We start from the raw sequence: 14,492 nt of genomic DNA, 5'->3' as shown, positions 1-14,492 counted from the left end.
TCATAGCAATCATGTGTTGTTTACTGCACAATTTGCAGAACCTTATAATACTAACCTGAAGCATTAATTTGTGGCTTTGGCTGGTTTTGAGGGCACAGATAAAATTTGAAGGAAGGCTGATTACATTTTGCAGATATCCTAGAAGAATGAATTTGTTACAAAGGCAAGTCCAGAGTGCACAGTCAAAATAGGAGGGACAGTTGGTTACGTTCTCCAAGGAGCCCAATGTTGTCTAAAAGAAAAAAAAAGACCTTAGTTAAAGATGTGTTCTGCTGCACACCAGAGCTCATATCTGTTTTTCATGTATTGTGGAACATAAAATTATCTACCCCAACTCAACTTATCAACAGATTTATTGTTGGCATTGTAGATGCAGTGCAATGCAGTGCAGTGCAATATACTCATCACCAGTGGTAGCCACATGGCAATCATATTCAGCAATTGCAGCAAATGTACGCATAAAGTGCATCATGCACATTGTATTTGACATGTGTTTACAAAACAAAATCTTCTTGATAAGCCAAAGTAAAAATTATGATATAAATAATTTTGTTAATTGCCTTTACTGGTTTTTAGGTACATAATACAGCTGCATCAAGTATTGTAAGATAATTATGAAACATGTATGGTGACTACAAAAATTAGATCCATACAAGTCTATTTCGTCTTCAAATACTGTCTGTAAAGGACAAGTAGAGTGCAATATACATAGCCAGCAGTAATTAATACGTTGAGGTATGAAGAGGTCTCTCTATGTTGGTTGTGTTGAAGATGTGGGGGTGGTTATTCAGTCGCGTCTTTGTCTAGAGAGTGTAGGTATACACGGAAGGATGACCAAATATCCCTGGGGCATGATGCAAGGGGTTTTAGATTGCCATAGTCTCCCCGCATGTTTTCGCTTCTGCTCATGCTTTTGAGTCACTCTTTAACAGTAGGAGGTCTGGGCCCAACCTAGCTCAGGAATATTTCCCTCATGCCAAGTAATAATGCAACAGAAACCAGCCAGCAGATTGCCTGGGGTATGTCATAGGTGTAACCTAACAGAGCAACCATTGGATTGGGAGCCATCTTGTAGTCTGTCATGTTGGAGATCTGGATATATACATTTTCCCAATAGTGAGCAATCACCGGACATGTCCATGTTAGGTGGGCAAAATCAGTTCCAGGGTATGACATTTCAGACATTTATCGTGTCTGGGGTTTCGAACTTTGCAATATCTGCTGGGGAGAAATAGCACATGTGGAAATATTTAAAGTGTACCATTTATGTCTTTGGTTAATGGAAATGCGTTTTATTTGTGCGCAGCAGTAGCCCCATATTTGGTCTGCAATAGGAGCCCCAAGTTCCTTCTCCCGGATCTTCCGCACCCAGGATGTTACGTCTTGTTTTAGGACCAGGGAATCTTGGTATAACCTAGATGTCATATGTCCGCCATCTGATGCCTCAATCACTACAGACAAGGGTGAGAAGTCTTCTGGAGGGATTGGATAGGTGGGTATAAGAGATTTAAAGGAGCTCTGGAGCCTTTTAAAGACAGAGAGGTCCATTTATGATGCATTTGGCGGCCACATGTCGCCTGATAATTGTATGACGTGTCCATTGAGGAACAGGTCGCCAAGGGTGGACATTAAGTATCTGTGAAGTGTACTTTTGACCAATGTCTCCTTGTGGGTGGTATCCAGGGATTATCTGCGATGGGGATGACGTCGGAGTACAGGGGACCGCCCTGTAGCATATGTCGCAACCTGCGTCCATTGGGGAACAGGTCACCAAGGGTGGACTTTTAGGGCCCGATGTAGGTAAAGTAGATTTACCGATTCATAAATACCGAATTTTACCGATTTGGTATTCATGAATCTGTAAATCTAATGTAGGTAATTTTTCGGTAAAAAATACTGAATCAGTAGGATTCGGTATTTACCGATTCTGTAATTAAAGCCCATAGGATTCAATGGCAAATACCGATTTGGTAATTACAGAATCGGTAAAATTACCGAATTGCCAAGGGGGACAGGGTGTCACTTTGACACCCTGTTGCACCCCTGTTTGTGGCTTGTGTGCCACATGGCACAGGTGTACATGCACAGATGTGCATGTACACAGGTATTCGTTATTTACCATGCAATAGTATTACATGGCAAATAACGAATCGGTAAGGGCCTGGGGCACTGTTTTCAGTGCCACCTACATATTGATTTACCGATTCGGTAAATTTACAGAATCGATATTTTACCGATTCGGTAACTTTACCGATTCGGTAAACATACCGATTCTGTATATTTTAGGGCCCTACATCTCCATTTGCAATTACCGGTCGGTAACGGCCGAAATCGGCCGTTACCGACCGGTATTTGCCGACCTACATCTGGCCCTAAGTATCTGTGAAATGTACTTTTGACCAATGTCTCCTTGTGGGTGGTATCCAGGGATTATCTGCAATGGGGATGACGTCTGAGTACAGGGGACCACCCTGTAGCGTATGTCCCAACCTGCGCCATGGCCAGCAGGTTGTGGAAACTGTCTGTATGTCCAACATTTTGAATGGGATGCCCCGTGGCAGTATCTGTGAGTGGAAGAAGCCGTCCAGCTGAGTGCGTTCTGGGCGTATGTATGGTATGCGCGCGTCAGGGTGGTACCAATGATATGTGCAGATACAGAGGCAGATGTCAGGTACCGCAAGACCTCCATCCTTATTGGAAAGTGTCAATGACTCCCAGCGCACCCGGGGGTGCCCCCCGCCCAGGTCTGTCACAGCAGAATGCCACGTAGATTGCCAAAGAAGTAATGTGTGAGCAGGATAGGGGTGGTAGTGAACAGATATAAAAAGCATGGTAGCACCACCATTTTAAGAATAGCCACACGTCCCATCAATGAAATAGGCAATTTTACATATTGTTCAAATTGTGCGTTCAGGGTGGCCAATGCCGGTCCATAATTGGGCTGGAGGACCTGATCTCTATCCCTATGTATTTGGATACCCAAATATTTAGTGCAGTCAGTGGTCCATCTGAGGGGGTATTCCGTCGGTAGGATTGGGTGGCATCCGTGAGCGGGAAGACCTCCGACTTTGCCCAGTTGATGCAGAGTCCTGAGAGTCGACCATAGCTGTCTATCTCCTGCATGAGCGGGGGTAGGTTATCCCTGGGGAGTCGCATAAACAGGAAAATTTTGTCTGTGTATAGCGATAGTATCAATGGGCCATATGTAAGTTGCATTCCGCTTTGTATGAGTCTGTCCTGCAGTGCCCTCACCAGTGGATTCATTGCAATTATAAAGAGTAGGAGGGAAAGTGGACATCCCTGTATAGTGCCCTGGAATATTGGGATCGCGTCTGTGAGCGTGCCGCTTTTTCTCAAACAGGCTGTGAGTTTGGTATATAGTAGCATAATCAATGCATGAAACGGTGGAGGAATGCCTAGTTTTCTCAGAACGGCTCTTAAGAGAGGCCATTCAAGTGAGACGAAGGCCTTTTCCGCATGCAGCATGGCCACCGCAGCTGGTGTGTCCGGTGCCACCTTAGTGAGCACTGCAAATAGTGTCCATAGATTGAGGGAAGTTGCGCGGTGTGGGACGAATCATCCTGGGCTGGTGAAATGATTTGCTCCATCAGCAATGCCAGTCTGTTGGCCAGTGCTTTGGCAGGTATTATATTATAGAGGTTAAATAGCGATAATGGGCGATATGAAGTGCATTTTCTGGGATCTTTTCCTTCTTTCAATATTATCATGAAAATTAGGAGTGTCAGCAGCAGTTCGCCGGTGCTTAAGGATTTGTTATATAGCGCGAGGAGCTGTGGGACGAGTAGTTGTTTAAATGTCTTATAAAAGGTACCAGTCAGCCCTCCCAGGCCTGGAACCTTGGAGGGACCTAAGGCGGTGATAGCTTGTGTTCTGTGTTCCAGCATCAATGGTTCGCTAAGGAACTCCTGCTGCCCGTTTGACAGCCAAACCATAGCTAAGTCCTCGAGGTAGGAGGTCATCACTGTGGGATTGTAAGTGGCGCTAGAGGTGTAGAGGTTTTGATAGTATGTTTTGGAATTCATGCAGGATGTTTTCGCTGCCTGTGAAAGCGGCTCCCATATCTGAGCATTTCCTGGCTATGTAGTTCTGCTGTCCGTTTGGGTGTAATAAGCACACCAGTGTGCGACCAGGTCACTCCTCCTCCCCATAACGTCGTGCCCTAGCATGTTTGTCCATGTATTAAATCTTCCTATCCGCCAAGTCCTGGAACTCCGTAACGAGGATATTTCGTCGGTGCGCCCGGTCCTTATCCCCCTCCCCCACTGTCTGGTCTGTGTCATGAAATGCCTTCTCAGTTTTCTGCACTTGAGTGTGAACATCACATAGTATGCCTGTGTGTTTGGAAATGCACACTTAGCAGATATAGGCCTCGAAGGCTTCCCACAGGGTTGCTTGTGTGGATACGGATCAGGTGTTTAAATCAAAATATTCTGTAATAGAGGACTATAGCTCATTGTGGAATACAGGCTCTAGCAGGGCTTCTCTTCGGATCTCCAGCTGAAGGCCATGGGGCAACTTCATGGGATTCTCATTTATAATTGGACTGGGCTATAGCCAGAATGTTTTCAGGGAAGGACAGAGATCCTGCTGAGCCTTTGATGGACAAGCGATGAAAGAAACCAGTAGTCTAGTCCAGTCCAGACAGTGTGGGGGGACGAGTAGAATGTGAAACCAGGAGTACATCGGTAGTGGGTACGCCAGGTGTCTAATAGTAAATATAAATCAGTAAGTTGGCTGAATGCTTCCCAGGTGCGAAGCTTGCGAACTGGCTGTGTACTGGTTGTATCTATCTGTGGGCAGTGTAACATGTTCAAGTCACCTCCCAATATCCAGTGGTCATTGCTAGGCGAGTATATAGTTCCTAGAAAAATTCAGGGTCATCTACATTGGGGAGGCCTATATATTGACTATTTGGATCCTTCAGTCTGCCAATGTACCCTAGATATATTGATATCTGCCGTTGGGGTCAGAGTATTGAGCCGTGAGGGTAAATGGCACACTCTTGTGGATCAATATGCAGGTGCCCCAGGAAGTACGAACTATAGTAGGAGAAGTACCTATGATTTCCCACTGCTTGTCAAAAGGGGGATCAGTGCATGGAGACAGATGGGTCTCCTTCAGCAGAGTGATTTTAATATTGTTCTTAGCTAGGTAGGAGAGCACTTGCTTCCCCTTCCGTGGGTTGTTAATGCCATGGCTATTCCAGTATATAAGCGTAAGTTCTACTGTCTTCGACTTGTCATGTGGAGTGCTACCTAAGGGTATATTTTGATTCGATATCAGTTGAGTCGTAGCGACGTGTGGTTGGAGACATGTGCAATGGTGCAAGACAATTTATAGCATAACTGCACAGGATTAACATCAATGCGTCCGCATCTCATAAGTTCGTCCTCCTTCACAGGCAGGCCTAAGATGGTTGTGTTCCTGTAAGGGCTCCAGATGCAGCCTCGGTGAAAGTCCCTGGGAGGGTGGTGGCCAGCTGGGAGAGGATGGGGAATGGGACCAGGGGGAGCTGGTGTGCACATTGGCGGGACCCAGCGGTCCTGGCCTCAGGCTCGGCCATGGTCACTGTCACCATGGGGCCTCTGAGGCTCCCTCTCCTTCTCTGTGTTTTCAACCCTGGGAGTCGTCTCACTGTATCCCGCTGTCTCTCAGAGATCTATGTAGGGTTTTCCTGGATTCTGTGACCAGTTGTGCATAGTTAACAATGGTGTTTGCTGCTGAAGACGGACTGCCTGTGCCAGAGCCTCACAAGAACGCGGCCATCTTGGTGGTGGTCGTGGCCACGCCCATCTGAGGATATAAATTAAATATTATGTTTCATAATTTTCAAAATGCACCTCACCCATCTGAATGATATAGAAGATCAAACAGTAAGGCCTCATTAAGAGCTCCTCAGTTAGACTGCTAGGTTATCTACTTAGTGAGTCAAACATCTCATCCTCCAGCATGGCTGAAGCTGTCTCTGTTGAAAACTCTGAATTCAATACCAACTTGCCTCTCCTGCAAGGTGCAATTGTCATCACTAATGTGGTCACCAAAATTATACCCTGCAACAGGAGGTACATTCTCTGTACCACAAGAACAAAAAGTACCTGTCGGTCGGATAACGCCGAGGTGCTAAGAAATAGTGCTGGAGAAAGGAATGCACAGAAGAAACAATACAACAACCAGATAAATCAAAAACTCATTTGACCATCAACATTTGCTGATTGAAGTCCTATCAGACCAACCAAACAAGGCGGGGCCTCATCATGTAGGACACTCAGGCCATGGTCAGTCTACAGATGCCCAGATGTAAATTGGCGATGTATGACTGAGTCACGGTCTGGACACCGCAAAAGTTAATATAGAAATGGTACTGATAGGTGCAGTGCAAACAAAGAATACATAAGTATAGTGCAGTGGCTAAAATGGCTGTCGAGGCAAACAAAGACCTTTATTAGTGCCTGCCTGGACGTCAGATTAAAAATAGTGTAATGACAGCGTAAAATAATCACTGTCCTGCTCGCTTGGTGGAAAACAAAAATAAGGCCAACATGTTTCTGCCGTATTGTGTCAGTACACCGGCATTCGTCAGGGCCAAGCTATCAAATGCTACTGCAGATCACACTACCTAATGTGTAGAGAAAATAAAAACGTGAATAAACTAAGAGTGGTCGGACACGACCATCCTACCGCATCTTCTAAATCTTGGCAGTGGATGCGAATGGACTTCCCTATGGTGAAAGAGTGAGAAAAAAACATCAATTGTATGAACACGTGGATTGATCACATAAGCTCTAAATACCACGTATCATTACAGTGCATCTCCAGCAATCATTCCAGCAACCTACGGCCGATCAAGCATAAACTTATGATGATCATTCTAGTGGCACGCGAAAAACATCACCACAAGCTACTACTGTGTAGAATTACATAATAAGTGAAGAAATTATTTAACACTTACCCATTAACTGTGGGAAGTACGCCTCACCTCACCCGGCAACTGCTCGGAAAGACAAGGCCCCGCTCTAGACGTGTAAACAAAGACAGTTCCTTGGTCAGATCACTGTCAATGTTGTAGTACACTGTACTGTCTACCTAACCCAATAATTTTCTGAATTGTCCAAACAAAGGATCCCGCCACGAGGGAGAAAGATGGTCACCTTAAGATGAGTCATTTAGGCAAAAATCCCAATGAGTCAAGCCACAAATCTAGTGACTACAGACACAATCCCTAGTGAGACCCATCTACTTGCAGAGTGTATAAACTCTATGAATATAGATAAAAGTTTAGCTGTAGATATACTAATAACAGTCAGGTATACCTCCACTAAGGGATGTGCAACCCATGAGGATATATAAGTTGTTTCAGTTGTAAAAAAACGAAAACCAGGGAAAAATGAGCAGTATAGCTCCTCAACCCTATCAGTGTATCTCAAGTCAAACCATACTCAAGCACACATAGCCCAAGTCAGCGGAGTGCGCTAGAAATACCTGTTAGGTCACACGCAATCACTCACTACTAACCTGTCCGTCGGTACCTCACGGCGGGTTCACGAGCCGAAGGGGAGGCACCGACGGACAGTTCAGGGCCGGTATATATACCGGCACTAGCCGGTGTAATGCAGGGCAGCTGGACCACGTCCCGCTGTAGACGCGCCTGTGTGTAAACAAGACACAACCCTGCGCATGCGCGTCTGTGAGGCCGGTGATGGCGCGCATGCGTGGAAGCTTCAGTAATGATCGCCTCCCGCGCCACTACCCCTGCCGCACTCCGTCTCAGGACCGCGCATGCGCACACCACAGAGACTCAGAAAGCTGTATCTGCCCCGAATTCACCGCGCATCAAAGGCTCACGAGAGCCAGTCAAGCAAGCGCGACCTGGCTGTTACAGTTCAGATCACAGTTTAGAAGGCCAAAGCTAAAGTGAGTCACTAAGTATACACAATCTACCTGTGTATAGATCAATGTACCTCATGTTTAATGGATACACCCCGATCAGTAAGTGTGAACCTATGTTAAGCAAGGTCCCACCGGGCAAACCTCCTCCCCAGTAGACTCAAAGGGTAGCGAACGAGTCAAGTCACCACCAGGAGTGGAGCCTGCGGCTTAATTTGACTCAACACGGGAAACCTCACCCGGCCCGGACACGGAAAGGATTGACAGATTGATAGCTCTTTCTCGATTCTGTGGGTGGTGGTGCATGGCCGTTCTTAGTTGGTGGAGCGATTTGTCTGGTTAATTCCGATAACGAACGAGACTCCTCCATGCTAACTAGTTACGCGACCCCCAGCATGTGTTGAACCACAGCAACCCCTTCTTCCACCAGGTAGGACTGTGGAAACGTTACATTGACGATATTCTCGTCATATGGAAGGGGTCTGCTGCCGATTTGGGATCTTTTCACGCCTGGTTGAATACAAGGAATCAGTTCCTTAATTTCACCATGGAGAGCAGTAAAGACAGATTGGCCTACTTGGACCTACATATCTTTCCAGCCGAGGGAGGTTTACGAAGTGAACTCTACAAAAAACCCATGGCACGGAACTCGCTATTGTCATTTCATAGCTTCCATCCGCAATCTTTGCGCGAGAACTTGCCTGTTGGCCAATTCCTTAGGGTTAGAAGGAATTGTTCTTCGAACCCTCTTTATGAACACCATGCTGCTGAATTAGCATCCAATCTAAGGGATCGGCACTACCCGAACCATCTAGTACGCAGGGCTCACAAGAGAGCTTTTAACAACAATCGTGAGGCTCTGCTCCAACACAGGAGGTCTGAGGGTACCAGAGACTGTATGACCATGGTACAGACCTTCACTACATCGTCCAATGCAGTCAAAAAAACCATACTCAGACATTGGAAGATCTTGAACACAGGGTGTGACACCATACCCCGACCCCTGTTTGCATTCAAGAGAGGACCATCGATCCGAGATAGTTTGGTCCACACTCGACCACGGAGAGAACTTCAACAAAGTACGAACACATTGTGGAACACCATACCTGTACAAGGCCATTATCCATGCGGCAACTGTGCGGCCTGTCCACAGACACGCAAGACCCTAACAGTTGACATCGGGACTACGAGACCGTGGAGGCTCACAAAACATACGAACTGCAATTCGGACAAACTCATCTATTTAATCTCGTGTCCATGCAAGAAACAGTATGTGGGCCACACAACAAGACCCATCAAGGCGCGAATCAGCGAGCACAAAAGCACGATCCGCTGTAAGAAACAGTCTACCGGCCTCACTAACCATTTCTTAGAGGCTCAACACAAGGCCGAGGAGTTGTTTTGGGTAGTTCTCGAACAGCCGTATATTCCACCACATATCACCGATGTCTCGCACTTTTTATTTGTTAAAGAGCAGCGCTGGATTTTCAAGTTGAAAACGGACGTGAGTGGCTTGAATGACAATATCCCGTGGATTTCCATCTGACAGCACTCACCTGTGCACCCACGACCTGGTTTTGCACTATTTGCCATTGCGATACTCCTTAACTACCCCCCTTGGGAACTGAGCGGGTATTCTCCAACATCGGGATCTAAGGATCTAAGTGTCTATGGTAAACCTGCTAATTGGCGACTGTCCCCGCTAGTGCTGTGCACTCATGTTTGAGTTGTCAGCACCTATAGGGTTGTATAGCGTACTGCACTTCCCTAGGGTCAAATAGATACATATAGACTCCTTCTTTCACCCCTCCCCTCCCCTTCTTTGTTGAGTCTGGCCATCAGATTTTTCCCAGGTAGGCTCTTCTTGACTCGTTCGCTACCCTTTGAGTCTACTGGGGAGGAGGTTTGCCCGGTGGGACCTTGCTTAACATAGGTTCACACTTACTGATCGGGGTGTATCCATTAAACATGAGGTACATTGATCTATACACAGGTAGATTGTGTATACTTAGTGACTCACTTTAGCTTTGGCCTTCTAAACTGTGATCTGAACTGTAACAGCCAGGTCGCGCTTGCTTGACTGGCTCTCGTGAGCCTTTGATGCGCGGTGAATTCGGGGCAGATACAGCTTTCTGAGTCTCTGTGGTGTGCGCATGCGCGGTCCTGAGACGGAGTGCGGCAGGGGTAGTGGCGCGGGAGGCGATCATTACTGAAGCTTCCACGCATGCGCGCCATCACCGGCCTCACAGACGCGCATGCGCAGGGTTGTGTCTTGTTTACACACAGGCGCGTCTACAGCGGGACGTGGTCCAGCTGCCCTGCATTACACCGGCTAGTGCCGGTATATATACCGGCCCTGAACTGTCCGTCGGTGCCTCCCCTTCGGCTCGTGAACCCGCCGTGAGGTACCGACGGACAGGTTAGTAGTGAGTGATTGCGTGTGACCTAACAGGTATTTCTAGCGCACTCCGCTGACTTGGGCTATGTGTGCTTGAGTATGGTTTGACTTGAGATACACTGATAGGGTTGAGGAGCTATACTGCTCATTTTTCCCTAGTTTTCGTTTTTTTACAACTGAAACAACTTATATATCCTCATGGGTTGCACATCCCTTAGTGGAGGTATACCTGACTGTTATTAGTATATCTACAGCTAAACTTTTATCTATATTCATAGAGTTTATACACTCTGCAAGTAGATGGGTCTCACTAGGGATTGTGTCTGTAGTCACTAGATTTGTGGCTTGACTCATTGGGATTTTTGCCTAAATGACTCATCTTAAGGTGACCATCTTTCTCCCTCGTGGCGGGATCCTTTGTTTGGACAATTCAGAAAATTATTGGGTTAGGTAGACAGTACAGTGTACTACAACATTGACAGTGATCTGACCAAGGAACTGTCTTTGTTTACACGTCTAGAGCGGGGCCTTGTCTTTCCGAGCAGTTGCCGGGTGAGGTGAGGCGTACTTCCCACAGTTAATGGGTAAGTGTTAAATAATTTCTTCACTTATTATGTAATTCTACACAGTAGTAGCTTGTGGTGATGTTTTTCGCGTGCCACTAGAATGATCATCATAAGTTTATGCTTGATCGGCCGTAGGTTGCTGGAATGATTGCTGGAGATGCACTGTAATGATACGTGGTATTTAGAGCTTATGTGATCAATCCACGTGTTCATACAATTGATGTTTTTTTCTCACTCTTTCACCATAGGGAAGTCCATTCGCATCCACTGCCAAGATTTAGAAGATGCGGTAGGATGGTCGTGTCCGACCACTCTTAGTTTATTCACGTTTTTATTTTCTCTACACATTAGGTAGTGTGATCTGCAGTAGCATTTGATAGCTTGGCCCTGACGAATGCCGGTGTACTGACACAATACGGCAGAAACATGTTGGCCTTATTTTTGTTTTCCACCAAGCGAGCAGGACAGTGATTATTTTACGCTGTCATTACACTATTTTTAATCTGACGTCCAGGCAGGCACTAATAAAGGTCTTTGTTTGCCTCGACAGCCATTTTAGCCACTGCACTATACTTATGTATTCTTTGTTTGCACTGCACCTATCAGTACCATTTCTATATTAACTTTTGCGGTGTCCAGACCGTGACTCAGTCATACATCGCCAATTTACATCTGGGCATCTGTAGACTGACCATGGCCTGAGTGTCCTACATGATGAGGCCCCGCCTTGTTTGGTTGGTCTGATAGGACTTCAATCAGCAAATGTTGATGGTCAAATGAGTTTTTGATTTATCTGGTTGTTGTATTGTTTCTTCTGTGCATTCCTTTCTCCAGCACTATTTCTTAGCACCTCGGCGTTATCCGACCGACAGGTACTTTTTGTTCTTGTGGCTGTTGTACTGGGGGTAACTACCTGTGAGGTCGTTAAACTTTCCCTCGGACCCTCCTATACCTTCTTGTTGTATTGTACATTCTCTGTACCCACATTAAAAATATCCTGGCTATGTAGATATGTACATTTTGAGTATTTTCTGTATCAGGCAATGATAGTTCACATTTTTTTTTGTTGCAGAGTTTTATATAGCGTGAACTAGACCCGAACTGAATCAGGTATCAGAGCGCTTTACATATTTTCCAGTTACGTTACATGAGGACGCACTTTCATTTTAGGCATGGGGGGATTAAGTGATTTGCCCAGAATCACAGGAGGTTTTGGCGTCGTTACCGAGACTCGAACCCAGATCCCCAGGTCCAAGGTCGAGCGCCCTAGCCGTTAGGCCAACTCCTCTCACATGGGAGAATTGAATCATAAACTGTGGTGCGCTCAATAGATGAATTCCAACTATAAACACTTGTTGTTTAAAATTAATTCTGCAATCACTTTATGCTTTATTCCATCATGTTTTATGCCAAAACATATCTTTCCTTTTTCTCTGTAAAAACTTCTTCTGGGCTAATGTAAAGACCCAAATAGCAACAATATATGGTATCTCCAAAATGTAATTATAAAATATGATGTATGGTATCACTGCTCCAATTAAGATCAAAGGTTATTCAGTTTAATGTTATATAGTGACATATTATAATAATGAGTGATTGGTACACCCTCAGTTTCTGCATATTTGCACATAGAGAATGGTGTTTCTAGTGCTTTTTTGTCAGACAAAGCTTTTTCAAAATGTATGTATAAGTGGCACCACTGGGCATGGTGACATACCACCGTCTAAGATTGGGGGTCAGCTCAATGCAATTTCCAGCAATTGTATTGCTGCTCATTTGTCTTCCCCATCTTAGAGTTAGTGATGACTCCTCTGCCTGGAACAATGCCTTTGACAGCACAATAATTTACCTGAATGAAGGAAGGGCATCTGTTTCTTGTTGGCTGGTGTATTACTGTCCACTGCTAAACTTGGCCCTAGGTTTCAACTTTACAGAACTGTTTCCATGGCTAAGTCACTGTACCTGGATATCTGGTAGCTGTATGACAACAGGGATGACTTCAAACCTCTTTTTAGGTATCTTGTTGCAAATTGTGGCAGTCCATAGTTCGAAATCCTATAGGATGAAAAGAGGTAAAATATGTTGCCAATGGATTTCTTTCTCAACTTAAAATCTACACTACTACTATTCTTTTACACAAAACATAGCTATAAATATGCTGAAACAGGCTCAATTACTTATATGTAAATGTAGATTTTAGAAAGTGCTCAGCATTTCTTGACATGAGATTTTGAAACAGTGCTTCATTAGTAGAGCAAGCAGCATTTCATTTGTTAAAATCAATTAATGAAAGCTATTAAAACACCAAACATGTGCCTAAAAACTGGTTGTGTCTGTAGCTTGGCTTTTGGCAACTGTGTACATTTGAAAATAGAGACATTTCCACTGAATGAACAGAAAAGGGTTAACATTTAAATTAGCAGCACTGCAAAATCATGTCCTAAAATCTATACTACTAGAGGCTTGATGTGGGATTGTAATATTGGCAATATGGGTACATTTGCTACTCAAACTCTATGTGGCAGATCTGGGAAATACACTTTTCAACTACTGCTCTTTCCACTCAAATTTAGGAGGACATTTAACACTGATTCTTCAATATGCAGACATTATCCTGCTAGGCAAGACCAGTTTAGAATTGTAATTAATGTATCTGAGCTTCATTCTTCTTGGGATCTCAATAAGATAAGAATAAATTCAGATAAAACTAATATATTAATCTTTGGCATAAAAGTTAAAAAAAAACGGGATCTGACATCTGAATGGTCAACAGTGGTGAGAGCAGTCGTGTACAAGTGTTTGGGAGCCTGGTATCACGAGAGCGGTGGCCATCCTCCGCAGTTAGCAAAAATCTAACTGAAGTGACCTTTCCTAAAGCTGCCATTTTAAAAAGATTTTTAGTTATAACATTTTATGAAATATACAGGCAGAGAGTAGTAAGTATTTAAAGGGAATAGGTGTATTCATCACTCCAAGAAATGGAAAAGAAACAAATTTTGTAACCACAAAATGACACAGCAAGGACATCATAAAACCCAACCCCAAATCACCCCTCCTGTCCATAAGCTGGGAAATATCACACACTGTGGTTGGAGCAATGCAGGGTGGCTAACCGACTCATAAATACCTATAACAGCAGCATCTTCCACTGTACTAATCACTCAATTCCCAACAATTAAATGGAAGCACATTACACAGTGTTGAGGATTGGCAGATAAATGCGTAGGGGTTCCAAGACATTTTTTGGTTTTGCCACCATGGGAAGGGTGTCAGCATGGGTCACAACCCATTCCACAAGGTATGATATCCTTTAGCTAGTCTTAAAAATGGCGTGCTTTGCAACTACCCAGTGCCATTGCCACTCGCTGCTTAGCAAGAAATATCATCGTAGAAAATTAGCTGTTCATTTTATATTGGCTATAGAAATGGTTTTTAATAACTACACATTTTAGGTGGGTCTGTTAGAAGATCTGTGCTGACTGACAGCCCACAGGCTGAAATCCTATGAAACTGACATAGGTTTAAAAACCTGTGTTCACATTTCTTGCTCCACATTCTATAATCCACAGGGATATTATTTTGTTGAACTGTAACAAAGGTTTAAATGACAAGCAATATCTAGT

This window comes from Lissotriton vulgaris, chromosome 9 (assembly GCF_964263255.1).
Source record: "Lissotriton vulgaris chromosome 9, aLisVul1.2, whole genome shotgun sequence".
In the NCBI taxonomy this organism is placed as follows: Eukaryota; Metazoa; Chordata; class Amphibia; order Caudata; family Salamandridae; genus Lissotriton; species Lissotriton vulgaris.
Note: the sequence above shows the minus strand (reverse complement) of the source record.